At 43.8% G+C, this 18,748-nt stretch overlaps 1 pseudogene; it reads left to right on the top strand.

The window, feature by feature from the left end:
* Window positions 1-8,131: 8,131 nt before the first annotated feature.
* On the top strand, window positions 8,132-11,205 carry LOC118592862 (annotated as a pseudogene).
* Window positions 11,206-18,748: the final 7,543 nt, after the last annotated feature.

The raw sequence follows: 18,748 nt of genomic DNA, 5'->3' as shown, positions 1-18,748 counted from the left end.
TATGATGAGCATACAATATCTCTATGCCATACAGCAGCTCTAAATGCTTGGGAAAAAATTCCAGAACCTGGAAAAGCAACTGAGGTATACACAAAGATATTTTAGGGACCACATGAACCCTTCACTGATTTTTTACAAAGGCTGAACACAGCTATAACAAAAGCTGTGTCAGATAAAGAATTAAGAAAAGTACTAACTGAATCCTTGGCATTTGACAATGCTAATGCAGAATGCAAAAGAATACTTACACCATTAAAGATCAGATCAGCTCCTCTGGAAGAATGGATTCAGTATATTAATGGTGTTGAGTCTCTTAACTACAGTAATGAGGCTTGGATAGGAGAGACAAATCCCAGAGGTGAAAGAAGGCCCCGTGGTACCAAATGTTTTAAATGTGGTACACCAGGTCATATAAGTAAAAACTGTACATGGGGTAATTCTAGAAGTAATACTCCTTCTAGGAATAGCCTAAACAGGAGACCCCAACCACCTCCTGGATTATGTAGATATGGCAAAGGCCGACATTGGACCAGTGAGTGCAGATCAAAAATAAATATACCAGGCAACCCTTTACTGGCGGGAAACACCTCAGGGGGCCTCCTGAAGGCCCCCAAATCAAATGTGGTAAGAACATTTCCAGCCACTGTGAAAGACATTCCTCTCCAGGACAACTGAATAAACCAATGCCTAATGTAAAAACCGATACTGCAATGGATGATAAAACAGCTCTGATAGATGAATCACAGTTTACAAAGAACAAAATAAAACAAATATTTTGTCAGCCTTCCATAAATGAACAAAGACCAAAGCTTAGAATTCAAATTAATGGCTTGGTTCTGGAGGGCCTGGTAGACACAGGTGCAGATGTGACTGTAATTACACCAAAATCATGGCATCCGAATTGGCCTCTTCAAGAGGTAGATGTCCAACTTTTAGGAATTGGCACCCTATTTCAGATAAAACAGAGTTCAAGATGGGTTGAATGCATAGGGCCAGAAGGACAGAGAGGAAGGCTGAAGCCATATGTAACAAATGTAGCAGTAAATCTATGGGGCCAAGATCTGTTACAACAGTGGAATACCCAGATTAAAATTCCTACACTCTCAGAAAAGGAATACAGGCCAATGCATGTTTCTAGGAATAATATCATAACATGCTATAAAAAACAGTCACCAACCATTCAGGCTGTACACAAACAGAGCACAACTGCTGTTGAACTCTCAGAAGTACCAACTGCCTTACCTTTAAAATGGCTAACTAATAAACCTGTCTGGGTTGGACAGTGGCCTTTGACAAAAGAGAAGCTACAAGCTTTAGAACAGCTGGTTCAAGAGCAGTTAAATGCTCAACACATTGAAGAATCTGCCAGCCCTTGGAATTCTCCTGTATTTGTTTTTTTTTTTTTTTTTTTTAAAGTCTGGTAATTGGAGAATGCTGACAGATCTGAGAGCTATTAATAAAGTAATTCAGCCAATGGGCTCCCTACAGACTAGGATGCCCTTGCCCTCTCTGCTACCCAAAGAATGGCCTATAATAGTTATTGACTTAAAAGACTGTTTCTTTACCATACCGTTACAAGAAAATGATAGAGAAAAATTTGCCTTCACAGTTCCTAATTATAACAATTCCCAGCCAGTCAAGAGATATCAATGGAAGGTCCTCCCACAGGGAATGTTAAACAGCCCTACCTTATGCCAATACTTTGTGCAAAAACCATTGGAGATAATTCGTGTAAAGTTTCCACAATCCATAATTTATCACTATATGGATGATATCCTATTAGCTGATGCAAAGTTAGACACACGAGAAAGCATGTCTGAAGAAGCAAAAAAAGTTTTGCCTCGCTGGGGACTGCAAATTGCTCCTGAAAAAATACAAAGAGGAGATTCTATTAATTACTTAGGATATAAGATAGAGTTACAAAAAATTAGACCCCAAAAGGTACAACTGAGGAGAGATCGATTAAAGACTCTTAATGATTTTCAAAAGTTGTTAGGAAGCATTTCCAACTTATTGGGTATCATGGGAATACCCAAAGATGGACTACAAAATTTGGCTAATACTCTAGAACGGGACAAAAAAATTGAATAGTCCAAGAGAATTATCAGCCGAAGCTGAGAAGGAATTGGCTCTAGTAGAAAAGACAATTCGAGAAGCACATGTGGATCGTGTGGATCCAGAACTTAAATGCATTCTTGTCATATTCCCACAGGTATTTTGATGCAGAGGGAAGATATTATATTGGAATGGATATTCCTACCATGTAAACCAAATAAGAAATTAAAGACTTATATAGAAAAGATCTCTGATTTGATTCAAAAAGGTAAATTAAGACTTCGCCAGTTGACAGGAATGGACCCAGCAGAAATTGTAGTATCTTTAACTAATGAGGAAATTTTGTCACTATGGAAAGATAATGAATACTGGCAGAGAGCCTGCAGTAACTTTTTGGGAGAGATTAACAACCATTATCCCAAAAACAAGAGGATAGAATTCATAAAGAAGACTGAATGGGTCCTTCCTCACATTGTACAACACAAGCCAATTTCTGGAGTCCTCACATTCTATACTAATGCAAATAAATCAGGGGAAGCAGGATACAAATCAGGAGACTTAAGTAAAGTGGTACCAAGTCCATACAGCTCTGTACAAAAGGCAGAACTGTATGCCGTTCTTATGGTACTGATGGACTTCACAGAACCTCTCAATATAGTCACTGACTCTCAATATCCAGAGAGTTGTTTTACACATTGAAACTGCTGAATTTATTCCTGATAATACAAAATTAACTTCATTATTCATACAATTGCAGGAAATCATCAGAAAAAGGGAACATCCTATATATATATATAACACATATCAGATCCCATACAGGTCTGCCAGGACTTCTAGCACAAGGTAATGATGAGATTGATCAGTTACTAATAGGTAATGTGCTAGAAGCCTCAGAATTTCATAAGAAACACCATGTAAATAGCAAAGGTCCGAAGAAGGATTTCTCCATTACTTGGCAACAAGCTAAGGATGTGAAAAATGTCCTACTTGTTCCTTCTATAACCAAACTCCATTACCTGCAGGGAGCAATCCAAAAGGTATACAAAGAAATAAAATTTGGCAGATGGATGTGTTTCATTTTACAGAATTTGGAAGATTAAAGTATGTACACCATATCATTGGCACCTATTCAGGATTTCAGTGGGCAACCCCTATGAGTTCTGAAAAGGCTGATTCTGTGATTACACACCTATTAGAAGTTATGGCCATCATGGGAATACCTGTACAAATTAAGACAAATAATGCCTACAATAAAATGAGATAGTTCTTTGCTTATTACAATATAAAGCATGTACAGGTATACCACACAATCCCACAGGCCAAGCAGTCATAGAAAGATCCAATCGAACTTTAAAGGATATGCTAAATAAACAGCAACAGGTAACAATAACTCCTAGAAATAGATTGCGTAGTGCTTTATTAACCTTGAATTTTCCCAATGCTGATGAGAAAGGAACAACAGCTGCAGAGAGACATTGGATGACAGACAAAACTCCTGAGCTAAACCAACCAGTTTATTTCAAAGATGTGTTGACCTCAGAATGGAAACCTGGATATGTCCTATGTTGGGGAAAGGGTTTTGATTTTGTTTCCACAGGAGAGGAAAAGCTATGGATACCAACAAAATTAATAAAAATTCAATTCGAACAGGAGAAACCCCTTGATGAGGAGAAGTAAAAGATCATCCACCAATGTGACATCTCTTTATGTTGTAAGAAAAAATTAACAATCAAAGGTTGGGGTAGGGTTCTGTTTTTGTCTTTCCATGATAATGGAAATATCCATCTTCCAGAAATCATAGGGCCTTGGATATCTGGATGTTTACACCAGAAAGAAAGAATCTATTGGTACCAATTTACACAGGGTAAGATATCACTGTCTAACATCTATATCTCTATCTATCTATAATAGTTGTGGTTCCAGTTCAATTACAAACCAAGCTGGCTTTGGAGATGGAATTGGCTCACTCCTTCTCTAAACCCAAGCATATTGATAAAAGAAAAGGTTGAGAGATTCTTCAGTCCCATATCAGAAGAGCCCTCTGATGTGAGACAAGATGAAACCAATTATAAGGGACCATTGTCTTCAAGATTCTAATTCTCTCCATGCTTACTCTTGATTTCTTGGAATCCTTTCTTACATGTCATGACATCTTTAAAACCAAACCTTCCATTCTGATAAAAAATAAGTTTTTCCAATAACAACTCTGAAGTCTCCAGAGGGAAGATGGGTCCCCAACAACAACAACTCTACTCAATCCAAAATGATGCCATGGTAATCATCATCATACTACACTTCTTGCCAGAATTTCAGACAATCTTACCCATTACTCTGAGAGTTGCTGCAAAATCTACAGTTAGTCTAACTGAGATTTAACTATCTGAGCTTTCTCACAATACCCAACAGAGATACCATCGCCCCCTAAACAGCAGGAAGCAATTCTAAGAAAACGACACCCCCTTCTCCCTAAGGTTTCATGTTTCTCAGGGTTATGGACAATGGTTCTAGGGTTGGGGGTGGAAGAAACTGTTAAACTCAGTACTCTCCTTAAGGAAAGAAAATATGTCTCAAAAAAAAAGGTAAAAGAAAAAATGGAATGGATAGGTATAAGATATTATGGTAGACTGTCATATACATTAGTAAACAAATTAAGTAATATAACAGCCTTAGATAATTTGCACTGTTATGAATTCTTATATGTTGATACAAATATAAACTTTTTATATTCCTATTTAAGATAATTTGTATATTGATACAAATACAGAACTATGTGTTATATTGTACACATATTTTTACTCTTATTTGAAATATTTGTATATTGATACAAATGTGAATTTATATCTGTCACACTGTATGTATGCTCTACTTCTGTTTAAGATATTCTGTACACTGATATATATTTAGGATTATTATCATATTGCATATTGCACTATACATTCCTACCTCTGTTAAAGATACTTTGTGTATTGTCACAATTTAAAGTCATTGTCCTTTTACTGTACATTGGCTTACAGACTGTTTGCCTTATTTATAGGAAGCCTTAGTCCTTAGGTTGTTTAGGTAGATAAGACTTAATAGAGTTATCGTCACCTATGCTGGTCATCTCTATAATTATGTTAGTTAGGTTATCCAGATTTACAAATACATAGGTCAAATGGACAGGTAATCTTCAAACACTTCATGGACCTAGAGAATATGGCATTTAAATAACTTAGAATTCTGTTGACGTGAGACACAATTGCTCCTGCCAGCACCAATTTGATCCCGAGAGAATGTTGGGCTTCTAAGACATTTCCATTTGAATGTTTGTCTACTGGGCAAAGAACTGCCCTTGCCTCAACTGCTGACAGTACAAATGCTGTCCTTTCTGGACAAGCAGGACACAAGGAAAGCGACTACTATACTTTGCCAAGACAGGGTAAGAAGGTTTTTCAGAATTCCTGCTTCTGAAATGGTCTGTCAGATACTCTAGGCCTGTAGCCAATTTAAATGCACCAGCGATGCTGAGAAACATTAGGTGACTGTCCAGGCTGCCAGCTGTCTCTGTCTACTCTTGCAAGACTCCTGAAAGTTGCTTGTGTCCTTCTCCCATTTCTCAGGTATTATTATATTCCATCTCAGGTCTTTGATGAGGTTGGAGATTAGCAGTTATAGTTACAACTTAGTATATATACATATATAATATCTTAGATAGAATGTATTAAGTATTAGACTCAGGTTCTTTAGGATAGGACACCTTTTGGAATGATCTTTGTAACATTCCACCTACCCATGCTCTAGACTTCCCTGGATTTTAATGTTTTTTGCTTGATATTGTGTGCATTTATTGTAATTCCAGCTTATCTAGGTCATTATCCCTCATTACTCCTGGACAATATTTGATGACCATTTCTTTGTATATAGTCTTATATTAGGTTAGAACCTTCTTTTTTAGACAAAAGTGGGAGATGTAGTGGGTAGCCATCCTAGCATTGGCCTGGAAGTTCCAACCCCCATTGAGGCTTCGGTAATGGTCACACCCACAAGGCGGGGCTGAGGGAGGAAGCTGAAGACCCAAGATTGAGAGGAGAGGCTTCTCTTGGTTCTGGGACCCTGGATGCTGGAGGTAGACCGAGCAGAGTTCTCCAGAGGATACCGCCAGACTGCACCATACCTTTGCCAGACCCTACAACCTATCCCTTCATTTGTAAGTTACCTTGCTGTGGATATCACTCTGTCTAAATAAAATTCTGATTGGCCAGTGGCCAGGCAGGAAGTATAGGCGGGACTAGAGAGAAGAGAATTCTGGGAGGTGAAAGGCTGGGGCGGAGATTCTACCAGCCGTGACCACGACAAGGAAGATGTAAGGTAATGGTAAGCCACAAGCCATGTGGCAAAGTATAGATTAATAAAAATGGGTTGATTTAAGATAGAAGGAGTAGATAACAAGAAGCCTGCCACGGCCATACAGTTTCTAAACAATGTAAGTTTCTTTGTGTTTACTCGGTTGGTTCTGAGTGTCTATGGGCCTGGCGGGTGAGAGAGATTTGTCCTGACTGTGGGCCAGGCAGGAAAACTCTAACTACATTACCCCACAAAATAAACCTCCCTTTTAACTACATGGAGTGGCCTTAATAATTTCACCAATACTACACAGCAAGTGTGAGGCCAGCCTGGGCTACATCAAACCTTGTCCTAAAGAAAGAGCAGTAATGCACACCCCTCCACCCCCTGCAACAACCCTATCCACCCCCTTCTTTCTGCCATGTGCTCAGAAGTGCCCTAAAGGGCAGAATCTCATTAAAAGGCACACTTCCAGCCAGCCACCTCTTGTACAAGAGGGCAGAAACAAATGTCACCAGTCGGGTTCATTACACACCATTGTAAGTGGTGTGGGCTCCTGCTTGTACTCTGTCTTATACTCTGTCAGTCTTACCATGGGAAAGGGTCTATGTCAGATTTGTCTTCAATGAGGCACACACTCAGAGGTGCTTAGAGGAGACATGCTTGTAGTGAACGTGAGCACATAAATGTTCCCTCCCATCTAGTGCTGTCTTAGTGAGGGTTTCTAGTGCTGCAGCAGAACACCGTGACCAGAGCAGCTTGGGGAGCAAAGGGTTTATTCGGCTCACACTTCCACAGCACTGTTCAGCACTGAAGGAAGTCAGGACAGGAACTCAAACAGAGCAGGAACCTGGAGGCAGGAGCTGATGCAGAGGTCATGAAAGGGTGCTGCTTACATGCTCCCCATGGCTTGTTCAGGCTGCTTTCTTACAGAACCCAGAACCAACAGCCAGGCATGGAATCATCCACCATGGGCTGGACCCTCCCCATCAATCACTAATTAAGAAAATGCTTGCCTACAGGCTTGCCTGTAGCCAAATCTTATGGAGACAATCTCTCAACTGAGATGACTTTAGCCTGTGTCGAGCTGACATAAAACTATCCCACACAAGTGGGTGCTGTCTGAGAGTCAGCTGAAACAGAAGCCTAAGACACATTTAAAAGACAGCCTGTCAGGGGCTGGAGCACAGTTCAGTCAGTAACATGCTTGCCTTGCAAGCAATAGTACCTGAGTTCTAGGCCCAGTACCTATTTTTAAAAGCCTGGCTTGATGACATGCACTTGAAATACCAGTGCTGGGGAGGGAGAGGCAGGAGAATTCTCAGGGCTTACTGGCCAGCCAGTCAAGCCTAATTGTTGAGTTCTGGGCCAATGACAGACCTTGTTACAAAGGAGGTGGATGCCATTCCTGACACTAACACCTGACATTTTCCTCTCACTCCCACACATACACATATCTACATGCACAAGCGTGCCACACATGTACACATACAGACATGTATTAAGCAAAATAATTTGCCTGGAAAATGTCCTGTTGATGTTGTTGTTTTCTATCAACTTGACACAAGTTAGAGTCATCTGGGGAGAGAGAACCTCAACTGAGAAAATGCCTCCATCCCACATTGGCCTTTAGGCAAATCTGTGGGGCATTTTATTGATTGAGATTCGATGTAGGAGGGCCCAGCCCACCGTGGGTGGTTCCATCCCTATGACAGGTGGTCCTGAGTGTATAAGAAAAGTAGCTCAACAGGCCATGGGGAACAAACCAGTTAGCAGCGGTTCTCAACGGCCCTTGCTTCAGGTCCTGAGTTCCTGGCCTGGCTTCCCCGATGATGGGCTGCATGTAACCTATAACCCTTTCTCCCCATGTTGTTTTGGTCATGGTCATTATCTCAGCAATAGAAAGTCAACCTAGACATTAAATAACCTCCCCAAAGATACATATGTGAGTATTGAGGACTACGGGGTTCCAGCCCCTCGATAGTCCCCTCCCAGGGTCCGGGAAGAATCCATAAGCAGCTGATAATTAGTCTTTGTTGAAAAGAAATGAATCTATGTACACGAAACTCCTTAGTTCATGCACTTTATAATTCTGTGATAGTTTTCTCTCTACACAGCTTCTATTCTGCTCTCATGGCTAGCTCCTTTCTTGCCTGATTTCTCTCTATATTTATCTACTGTCCCCTCTAGGTTCTATCTTAATTCCTTCATCTAGTTCTGTCCATTGTAGGTTCTCATCCATCTAGTTCTTTCCCCTATCAGTTCCTCTCCCATCTCCTTCTCTCTCATCTGGCTCTTCCTCATCTTGTTCTTCCCCATCTGGCTCTTCCTCATCTCCCATCTTGTTCCTCTAGTACTCTCTTCTAGCCCTTCAATCTAGTTCTTCCCCATCTCAGTTTGTTCCTCTCAAGTTCTTACCCATCTAGTTCTTCCGTTCTCTTTTTTCCATCCCGTGCACTGGAAGTCCCGGTATAAAAAGGGAGGGTCCGAGCTAAATTGTGTAAAGCTATTACTTAATGTCCACCTGACCAAGTGGTGTCCCTTTGTGGAATTTACCTTAAGTCAAAAGACTTGTATGTGGGCTGCTATCACTGTTAGTCCTTGAAAGTTGGGCACCCACCTGGGTGGTGTTTCCTGTAGTTCTTGAAAGTGGCTAAGGGAGATATCTGATTCCAGAGGAAGCCTTTCCTGAGGCTGTTCTCTTAATACTTGGAATGTGTATGTCCAGGGAGTGATCAGTCCACACTGTTAGCCCTTCTTAGGGAAAAGTCAATTGGGAAAACATGATTTTCATAACAGAAGACAGCTGATATATAACAATCCAAGTAACACCAAAAACTCCTTGGGATTTGGCTTCCTCTGGTAGTGACTTTACCATAACCAGCTGAGTTCTTATGATACATTCCTGCGGCCCGCAGCATGTGAGGAGGTAGATCACGGGTTCAAGATGAACTGGTTTCTGCTTTCTGGCTGGGCCTGTCAACAAAGTCTAGTCAGCCATCTCTTTGGGGCTTTCTTTCATCCATACTGGGAGGGTCCCACAGCACTCACACCTAGGCTTCTATGTGGCATCAAAATAATATAAAAGAATTTGGCAGTCTAACCCTAAACACAGTGTATGGCTTCCTGCCTCCTAAGTAGACCCTTGGGAGTGTTGAATATCCCCTTGGGGACTAAAGGAAAGTAACCTTTGACCTGAAGATTTCCTGCTTCTTTTACTGGGGTTTCTAGGTCAGGATTCTCAAATGATGGCTGGGGTCAATGAAGGTCCCAAGCTGGGAAGGGAGAAGGGCAGGCAGGCTGGGCACAGGCTTTCTGACCCCTAGTGGTCCTGTCTGACCTGCTTTCATCACAATATGGCCCTTCATCTGCTCAGCACCACATCATCCTGTTTCAGGAGCCCTGGCTTCTGCATTCTGGCTCTGAAAATCCACCTGCCTGTTGACTGGGTTCCCCTGAGCGATATTTTTTTTAGCATAACTTCAAACCAAAGCTGAATTTAACAACTTGTGTAACATCTCTGGAACTGTCCTCCACTGGGAGACCCTGGACACCCTGCTTTCAGGTACCTCTTGCACTGTGATGGGGACTCAGGAGGAGTGGGAGAAGGCATGGGTGCTCCATGATCCCTGCATCTCACCCCATCTCTTGGCAGGGGCAGGTAGCTGAGCCTTGACAGATCCAGCCTGTATCTCTCGGACGTGGGCCATGGCCTGGCCATTGTGGACATTGTCTAGGCAATGCTTCTCATTTCACCAAGCGACTTTTCTTCTAATTGCTCTTCTCTTGGCCATGTTTGGTTATGGCTACTGGCACCAGAAGAGCCAGATTCACAAGGTTGAACTAATCAAGGCAGACATGGCTGATAGAAAACAGTATAGACTGCAAGGTAAATCATTATCAAAATTGATATATACCCAGCCAAGTCTGCTTACACCCACTAGGAGAGATGTCCTTGTGTTGACCAGTTGGCTCGCCCCAGTTGTGTGGGAAGGGACTTTCAACATCGACATCTTAAATGAGCAGTTCCAGCTCCGGAATGCTACCATTGGATTGACTGTGTTTGCTTTAAAAAACTACAAGGAGTACTTGGAGCAGTTCCTGAGGTCTGCGGAGACATTCTTCATGGTAGGACACAAGGTGAACTACTACATCTTCACCGACCAACCTCACACTGTCCCTCAGATCCCCCTCCACGATGGAAGAAAAGTGGTTACCCTCCAGATCCCGAGTTTTGAGCGCCCGCAGGACATTTCCATGCAGCGCATGGAGTTCATCAGCATCTATTCCAAGCAGCGTTTTCACAAGGAGGTGGCTTATCTGGTGTGTTCTGATGTGGATGTCACCTTCCAGCACAAGGTGGGTGTGGAGATTCTCTCTCCCTTGTTCGCCACCCTTCATCTCCGCTTCTTCATGGCTGGTCGGGAGACATTCCACTATGAACGCCGGCCCAAGTCACAAGCTTATATTCCAAAGGACGAGGGGGACTTTTATTACACAGGGTCCTTATTTGGGGGATCAGTGGCAGAGATATATAGGCTCACTGCAGCCTGTCACCAGATGATCATAACAGATAAAACCAATAACATTGAGGCCCTGTGGCTCAGCGAGAGTTACTTGAACAAGTACCTGCTTTACCACAAACCCACCAAGATCCTTTCTTCAGAATACATGTTCAATAACAAGATCGCCACTGAGAGGTGGGTGAATGAACGCTTCGATTTGTTCCACTTCTTTGGGCACATTAAAATTTTGGACTTTCCCCCAAATTACATGCAGACACATAATAAAGAGATTGTTAGAAACTATTCAGAGAGAGGACAATGACTGCTGTGCCCTAGTCACTCTCTTAGTATGCTCCCCCTCTCTCTTTTTAAAGATTTATTTTATGTGTATGAGTGCCTGAATGTGGGTACATGCACCACATGTGTGTAGTGCCCACAGAGACCAGAAGAGGGCATCTGACCCCATGGAACCAGAGTTTAGGATGTCTGCAAGCAACCATGTGTGTGCTGGGGACCAAACTCTGCTTTTCTGCAGGGACAGTGAATGCTCTTGACCACCAAGCCATCTCTCCAGCCCCTGTGCCCTCAGCATGCTCTCTTCACTTAAAATCAGTTTGAGCTGGGCAGTGATGGCACACACTTTTAATCCCAGCACTCGGGAGGCAGAGACAGGTGGATCTCTGTGAGTTCAAGGCCACCCTGGTCTACAGAGAGAGTTCCAAGAGAGCTAGGACTATTACACACACACACACACACACACACACACACACACACACACACACACATACACACACACACTTAGGGAGGCCAGAGTCCAAGCTCAGGTACAAGTTTTTGTCCTGCTGTTGTAGGTTGTTAGTTAAAGGTGTGTTATGATCTTTTATACTGTGGAACATTTGTTTAATGTTGCAGAGATGTGTTGCATTCTTTTATGTTGCATTTGTTTAACTGTGAAGCTGTGTTACTCTGTCTGCCTAAAATACCTGATTCGTCTAATAAAGAGCTGAATGGCCAATAGAGAGACAGGAGAAAGGATAGGCGGGGCTGGCAGGCAGAGAGGATAAATAGAAGGAGAAATCTCAGAGAGAAAAATGAAGGAACGAGAGAGGAGGAGGACATCAGGGGCCAGCCACCCAGCTACACAGCCAGCAATGGATTCAGAAAGAAAGATATACAGAAATAAGAAAAAGGTAAAAGCTCAGAAGCTAATTTAGGTTAAGAAAAGTTGGCAAGAAACAAGCCAAGTTAAGGCCAGGCATTCGTAAGTGATAATAAGACTCTGTGTGTGGTTTATTTGGGAGGTGGGTGGCTGACCCTCAAAAGAACAAGGAGTGAGAAAAAAAGCCAACAACACCCTGCTGTCACTGAGCTTCTCCAAACACCCTGAAGGCAGATGACATTTGTAGTCTTAGCTTGACATAAAATAGCAGACATCAGAGATGGAATTGTTTAGGGATTAGGGAAAGTCTCCTGCACACAGATTCTTGGCTCCTTTGTTCTGTGTTGTGCCTCCCCTCCTGAACAAATGAACGCACTTTTGTTTTTAGATTCTTTCTAACATGGAAAGATCATTACCGTCGTGTGGAAGCTTTCTAGCCCTTGGCTGCCTCTCTATGCCCATGCAGCTGTGTACCAAGAGTGACGCCGGTCTCCCTACTGCCTTCTGCCAGCCTATGCCTGTCACTCACAGCTCACTGTCAATGTTGTGATTTAGCCATTTCCTGTCAGTAGGGAAATCATACTTGTAGCAAACAGGAAGTTTGTATTGACATGAAAGCCTGTGTCTGATAGTTAAAAATGGTTTTTAATGGGACAGTAAATGTGCCTCAGTCAATAAAATGTGACACTGATATGAGGACCTGAGCCACAGCACTCACATAAAAATAAGTGTATAGGCAGCCTTAGTGTTGAGATTTCATGGGTACAACTTCCTGTCACAGGTAGAAGAATACATTCTCAAAGCAGACTTCCTGGTCTTCTGGCTCTTAGAGTTTTTCTACCTCCTTTTCCGTGATGTTTCCTGAGTTGTCTTGTATGTGTATCAAACCACCACCACACTACCATCACCCCACCACCACTACCATATCACCACCACCACCACCACACTACCATCACCATATCACCACCACCACCACATCACCTCTACCACCACACTACCATCACCCCACCACCACTACCATCACCACCACTACCACCACCACCATCACCATATCACCACCACCACCACCATCACCATATCACCATCACCACCACCACCACCACCACCACCATCACCATATCACCACCACCACCACATCACCTCCACCACCACCACCACCACCACCACCACCACCACCACCACCACCACCACATCACCTCTACCACCACCACCACATCACCTCCACCACCACCACCACATCACCTCCACCACCACCACCACCACCATCACCACCACCACCACCACCACTACCACCATCACCACCACCTCCACCACCCCCTCCACCCCTGCACCATGGTTAATTTCAATCTCTATCTGCTGTAAAAAGAAACTGCTTTAATGAAAGGAGACAGCTACTCTTAGCAGTGGGTATGGAATTAGGTATTTAGAATGCAGTCGGGAATGTCACTGGTTTAGGACAGTGGCAGTCATAGGTTCCCCTCTAGGTTCCATGACCTCACTGTCCAGGTAGTTGACTAGGCTTGTGATACCAGGCATGAATTCCCATGAGTGGACTTTAAGTCCAATTCGACAGCTGTTAGCTGCCACCAAGATACACGTGCCACTATTGCGTCTTCGGGGCTGTCTTTCCAGGACCATCATTGTCATGGCTCATTGTGTCCCCACTGGATAGGACTATTGATTGCTTTGCTCCCTTGGCAGCTCGCACTGCATTTTCTGGTAGTATGAAAGCGAGTCCTCAGGGAGGAGGCTTCTGGGTCAGATCTAGGTTGATTCTTCCAAGTCCTGTGTCCACAGTGCATGGTGTCCTCAGCAACAGGAACTCACCTTCAAATTCTGGGAGGAAGCCAGTGGCAATGGCGATGTTTGGGGAGTTAGCACCTGACAACTCAAAAGGGAGTTTCCCATGCCTGGTAGTGAGGTTTTGCTAGATAACCTCTGCTCTCAGAGGGGGATCATCGTCAGCCCACGCCATGCAACTTTCTTTAAACCCTATACATATGTACACTCACAGGCCTATATATTACATGCAATTTTAGGCAAACACAGAGTAATGTTCCCTATGGCTTTTCAAACAGACTTGTGATATTTATTTCTCTTCCCTCCCTCTCCCTCACCCCCACATCTAAAGCACTCCCTTTTTTCACACTTCCCCTTCCACAGAACCCATGTCCTGCTATCCCCCCTCCCAGAGCTTCTCCCTGCCCCACATCATAGTCCTGTTTTTGCTTAGGAAAAATCTTACAAGGCCCCACCCCTAAATCAAATTGTACAGGCAAATAATGACTCCTGAGAGGGGGTGATGCAGTCTTCCCCGGGGTGAACCCACACATTAGTTGTCCAACACCAAGTGACCATCCCTAAAAGCAAATATGTCTAAGCAACACTAAATGCAATCAGCAGGTTGTCCTTATATATTGATTCATTTATATGTAAGTGTGTGTGAGTGTGTGAATAACAAAGCAGAGGATGTCATGAGTTACAGAAGGAGAGGGGCATGGGAGGAGGAGTGCTGTAAACACAATATACATACATGGAATCTGCATGTTCCAGTACGACAGCAGGGGAACCGACGGTCCTGCAGCTCGACAGGCAGCCCGGTCTAGCTGAATCTGTGAGGCCCAGGCTTAGTAAGAGACTCTGTCCATAAAACTAAAGTAAAGACTGCTAGGGGAAAACACACACATGTGCGCGTGCCGCACACACATACACTCACACATATGCATCGATTCTAGTCAGGTCTCCCTTTTTCTAGGGAGATATAAAGAAACATCTGTGCACCCCAGGTAAGAGGGTGAGCACTGGAAAACCAAAGAAATGATTCTGTCCCATCTCATGAGGGTTTTGTGTGGGTCATCACAGCTGCTCCACAGCAAGATGGTAACGGCAAGTGCAACCTGGAGGAGACAGCTTCTCCAGGTCAGGTGTGTCTAAGGTGGTGTGGTGGTTTAAAAGAAAATGGCCCCCAAAGGGAGTGGCATATTAGGAGGTGTGGCCTGGTTGGGATAGGTGTGATCCTATTGGAGGAAGTATGTCACTGTGGAGGCAGGCTTTGTGGTCTCATATATATTAAAACCACGTCCAGTGGGATAAGATCACTTCCTGTTGCTTGTGAGTCAAGATGTAGAACTCTCAGCTCCTTTTCCAGCACCATGTCTGCCTGCATGCGCCTTGCTTCCCACCATGACAATAATGGACTAAATCTCTTAACTGTGAGCCAGCCCCACTTAAATGTTTTCCTTTGTAAGAGTTGCTGTGGTCATGGTGTCTCTTCACAGCAACAGAAATCCTAATTAAGACAAGTAGGTGGTCCACCTGTTGACAAGAACAGAGGTCTCTCCAGTGCAGCGTAGAGCTTGCCACGGGTGTGCCCCAGCTGGATGGACTGGACATAATCTGATAGCCAAGAGAAATGGGTTCCCTCTCCTTCACTTGTCTTCTCTTAGTGATGCTGAGTCCTGTAGTAACAGATGGACCTTCAGCCAGGTGGGCTAGAGGCAGTCTGTGTAGGAGGATGGGGCCTGCATGTCTCCCAGTCCTTGTTACTGGCCTCCACTTGGAGCCAGTGAGTGATTGGCTGACAGGAACTCAGGCCTAAGTTTCCCTTGGCATGTAGCTGTGTTTTGGGGTGTTCCCTTCACGTCCTTCTCCAAAGTTGGGTGCATCCAATCTGGACCTGGGACTTACTCCAAGTAGACACAATAGCCACCCATATGTCACTTACCCAAATGTATTTAGCTGCTCCCCACAACTTATGGCTCTTTCACTGATAGTCTCGCCATTTATACTGTTCAAGCACCCTCCTCTCCTCTCTACGGTCCCTTTTCTGTGTGCTCCTAGGACCTTCAGCTCTCTCTCTTTTAAGCAAGAATAGCAAGGATGTGGAGATTTGTTGGGCAGGCCAAGACACGTAGAGGTGACTGCTTAGTTAGCCCAGGAGAGTCACTTTGACCCTAGAGTGGAAATCTTCTCTTGAGTGGCTGTACATCTCTCAGGTGCATGCACACTGTGCCATCTTTCATTTGTGACAACAAAGGAAGAGAAGGATGTCCCCATCCACACACACTGGCCAGATAGGCACAGAGCTCGCTCACACAGGTGATGCAAACTATGAGACAGAATGCATGGATCAGTATGGGATCCCTGGGATCAGGACTGAGGGACATTCAGATGCAGCAGGGAGACATTCACCAGAAGCAGGGAGACACTAGGACACTAGGAACACAGAGGATAAGGAAGAAAATGAATGGAGGAGATGGTGAGAGAGCTGTCCCAGAGGGGTGGTTTATGTGTTGTTTGCTTCCGAGGGTGTGGTAAAGCATTAGAGGAGCCTTCCTAGTCCCCAGTCCCAGGCGAGGTACATTCTTCTGAAGGACTCTTTCAACTCGTGTTTGGTTAGAAAAGGTGTGCCAGAGAAGGGAGAGATGGAGAGAAAGGACATCCAAGAGCAAAGAGAGAGAGCTCAGCAGCTCATCCTCAGGATTGTCTAATGCTTATGATCCTTTGCTCTTTGTAGGAGGGTGGCACTTGGGGACAGTTCAAGATGGCAGATTCCAGGAGAGCCTGAATAACTATCACCCCCATCCCCCATCATCAGGCCCACACACTCCTCAGCACCTAAACTCAGTGCCAATGACTCTCTGGGCCTTCTGTCCTGGGGTCATCAGAGGTCAGAGCCAGGATTGAGGCAAGGCTCATTGGAGGTCAGGGTAGGAGAGATGAGGATTGGGGCAAATGGCCAGTTCTGGGTACCACCATTACTGCTACACCCAGGCAGCAGTTGTGGCTGCAGCCAATGAGGCATTGTGCTCTCGGGTCAGGGGGATGGACCAAGCTGCATGAGTTGATGGTCCCTTTTTGCCAGCACAGAGAATGCCATTTAACCACACACTGTTGTTGGTTGTTTTTATTTTACTCTTTTGGCTCTTTGCTATTTTGAGACATGCCATCCAGTTCCCAAATAAATACACACACAGAGGCTTATTCATTCATTCACTCATTCTTTCTTTCTTTCTTTCTTTCTTTCTTTCTTCTTTTTTTTAAGTGTTCTGCCTGCAGGCCAGAAGAGGGCACCAGATCTCATTACAGATAGTTGGGAACCACCATGTAGTTGCTGGGAATTGAACTCAGGTCCTCTGTAAGAATAGCCAATGCTTTTAACCACTGAGCCATCTCTCCAGCCCCACTTATTCTTTCTTATAAATGCCCAGCCTTAGCTTGGCTTGTTTCTTGTCAGCTTTTAACTTAAATTATCCCACCTACCTTTTGCCTCTGGGCTGTTATTTTTTCTCTATTCTGTATGCCTTTCTTTATTTCTTACTCTGTGGCTTGCTGTATAGCTGGGTGGCTGGCCCCTGGAATCTTCCTTTCCTCCTTCTCTTGCTCCTTGATCTTTTCTTCCCAGATTTCTCCTTCTACGTCTTCTCTCTGCCTTCCAGCCCTGCCTATCCTTTCTCCTGTCTTGCTATTGGCCGTTCAGCTCTTTATTAGACCAATCAGGTATTTTAGACAGGCAAAGTAACACAGCTTCACAGAGTTAAACAAAAGCAACATAAAAGACTACCATCTTTGTATCATTAAACAAATGTTCCACAGCATAAATGAATGTAACACACCTTAAAATAATATTCCACAACAACATACACTCCCCTTCCTACTTGGACACATAGGTCCCTCTAAACCTCCCTAAGTCTAAAGTATCTTCTCCATGGCTACCTTAGAAAGGCATGAGTTCCGAGCCTGCCTGGCCAGGTTGTGAAAGCTTCTGGATAGGGGAACTTGGGACACAGATCTACCTGGATGCCATGTTCCCCAACACCACTACTGGGCAAGTGCTTTATCATCACTTCCTTTAGCAAATTTAAATAATTGTAAAGAGCATTTAAGACTTAAAAATTTTCTTGGGTCACCTGTGTGGCAGTGGCAGAAGCTAGGATTCCATCAGTTTATATATTCGCTACCTGACCAGCCAGGGTGGGAGTGTGTGTGGGGGTGTCCTTTCTCCTCATGCACATCACCTTTTAAGATTTGTTACCTGGACATGGTGGTTCATGCCTTTGATTCCAGCACTCTGGGAGGCTAGAAGCTGGTGGATCTCTGTGAGTTTGACACCAACCTGATCTAATAGTGAGTTCCAGGATAGCCAGGGATACATAGTGAGACTCAGCCTCAAAAAAAAAAAAAGTAATATTTTTGTTATAGTTCAAGTATTTGGTATTATAGCACACAGCTAGTGAGCATGTGCACACTGCTGCCTTACCAGCTAATATAGGTCAGAGTGTACCAAACATCAGTACAAACACCATGCATTTCTCTGCAAAGTGGACCTTGTAGCGGCCATGCAACTGTCTATGAGCTATCTTCTCCCAGGTGCCAAACAGGACACCATATCTGTACTGTACTCCATTTTAGAAATATGTGCCCTCATGGGCCCCAGAATTCCTTGTAATAATAATAGACTCACTTTAAGGCTCCTGACTGAAGTGGACAATTTGACTCTCTGAAGAGTTTCCTCTTTACATTACTTACACTTGGAACTTTCTAACCCAGAAACTGCCTTGTGGCAAGAATAAACAGGTCTGTCCTAGTTAGGGTTTCTATTTTTGTGAAGAGATGCCATGACCATCTCTTCATGCCATGCATCTCATAAAAGAAGGCATTTAGTTGGGGCTTGCTTATATTCAGAGTTTTAGTCCATTATCGTCAT

The sequence above is a fragment of the Onychomys torridus genome, chromosome 1 (assembly GCF_903995425.1).
Source record: "Onychomys torridus chromosome 1, mOncTor1.1, whole genome shotgun sequence".
Lineage (NCBI taxonomy): Eukaryota > Metazoa > Chordata > Mammalia > Rodentia > Cricetidae > Onychomys > Onychomys torridus.
Note: the sequence above shows the minus strand (reverse complement) of the source record. Positions and strands in the feature narration are given on the sequence as shown.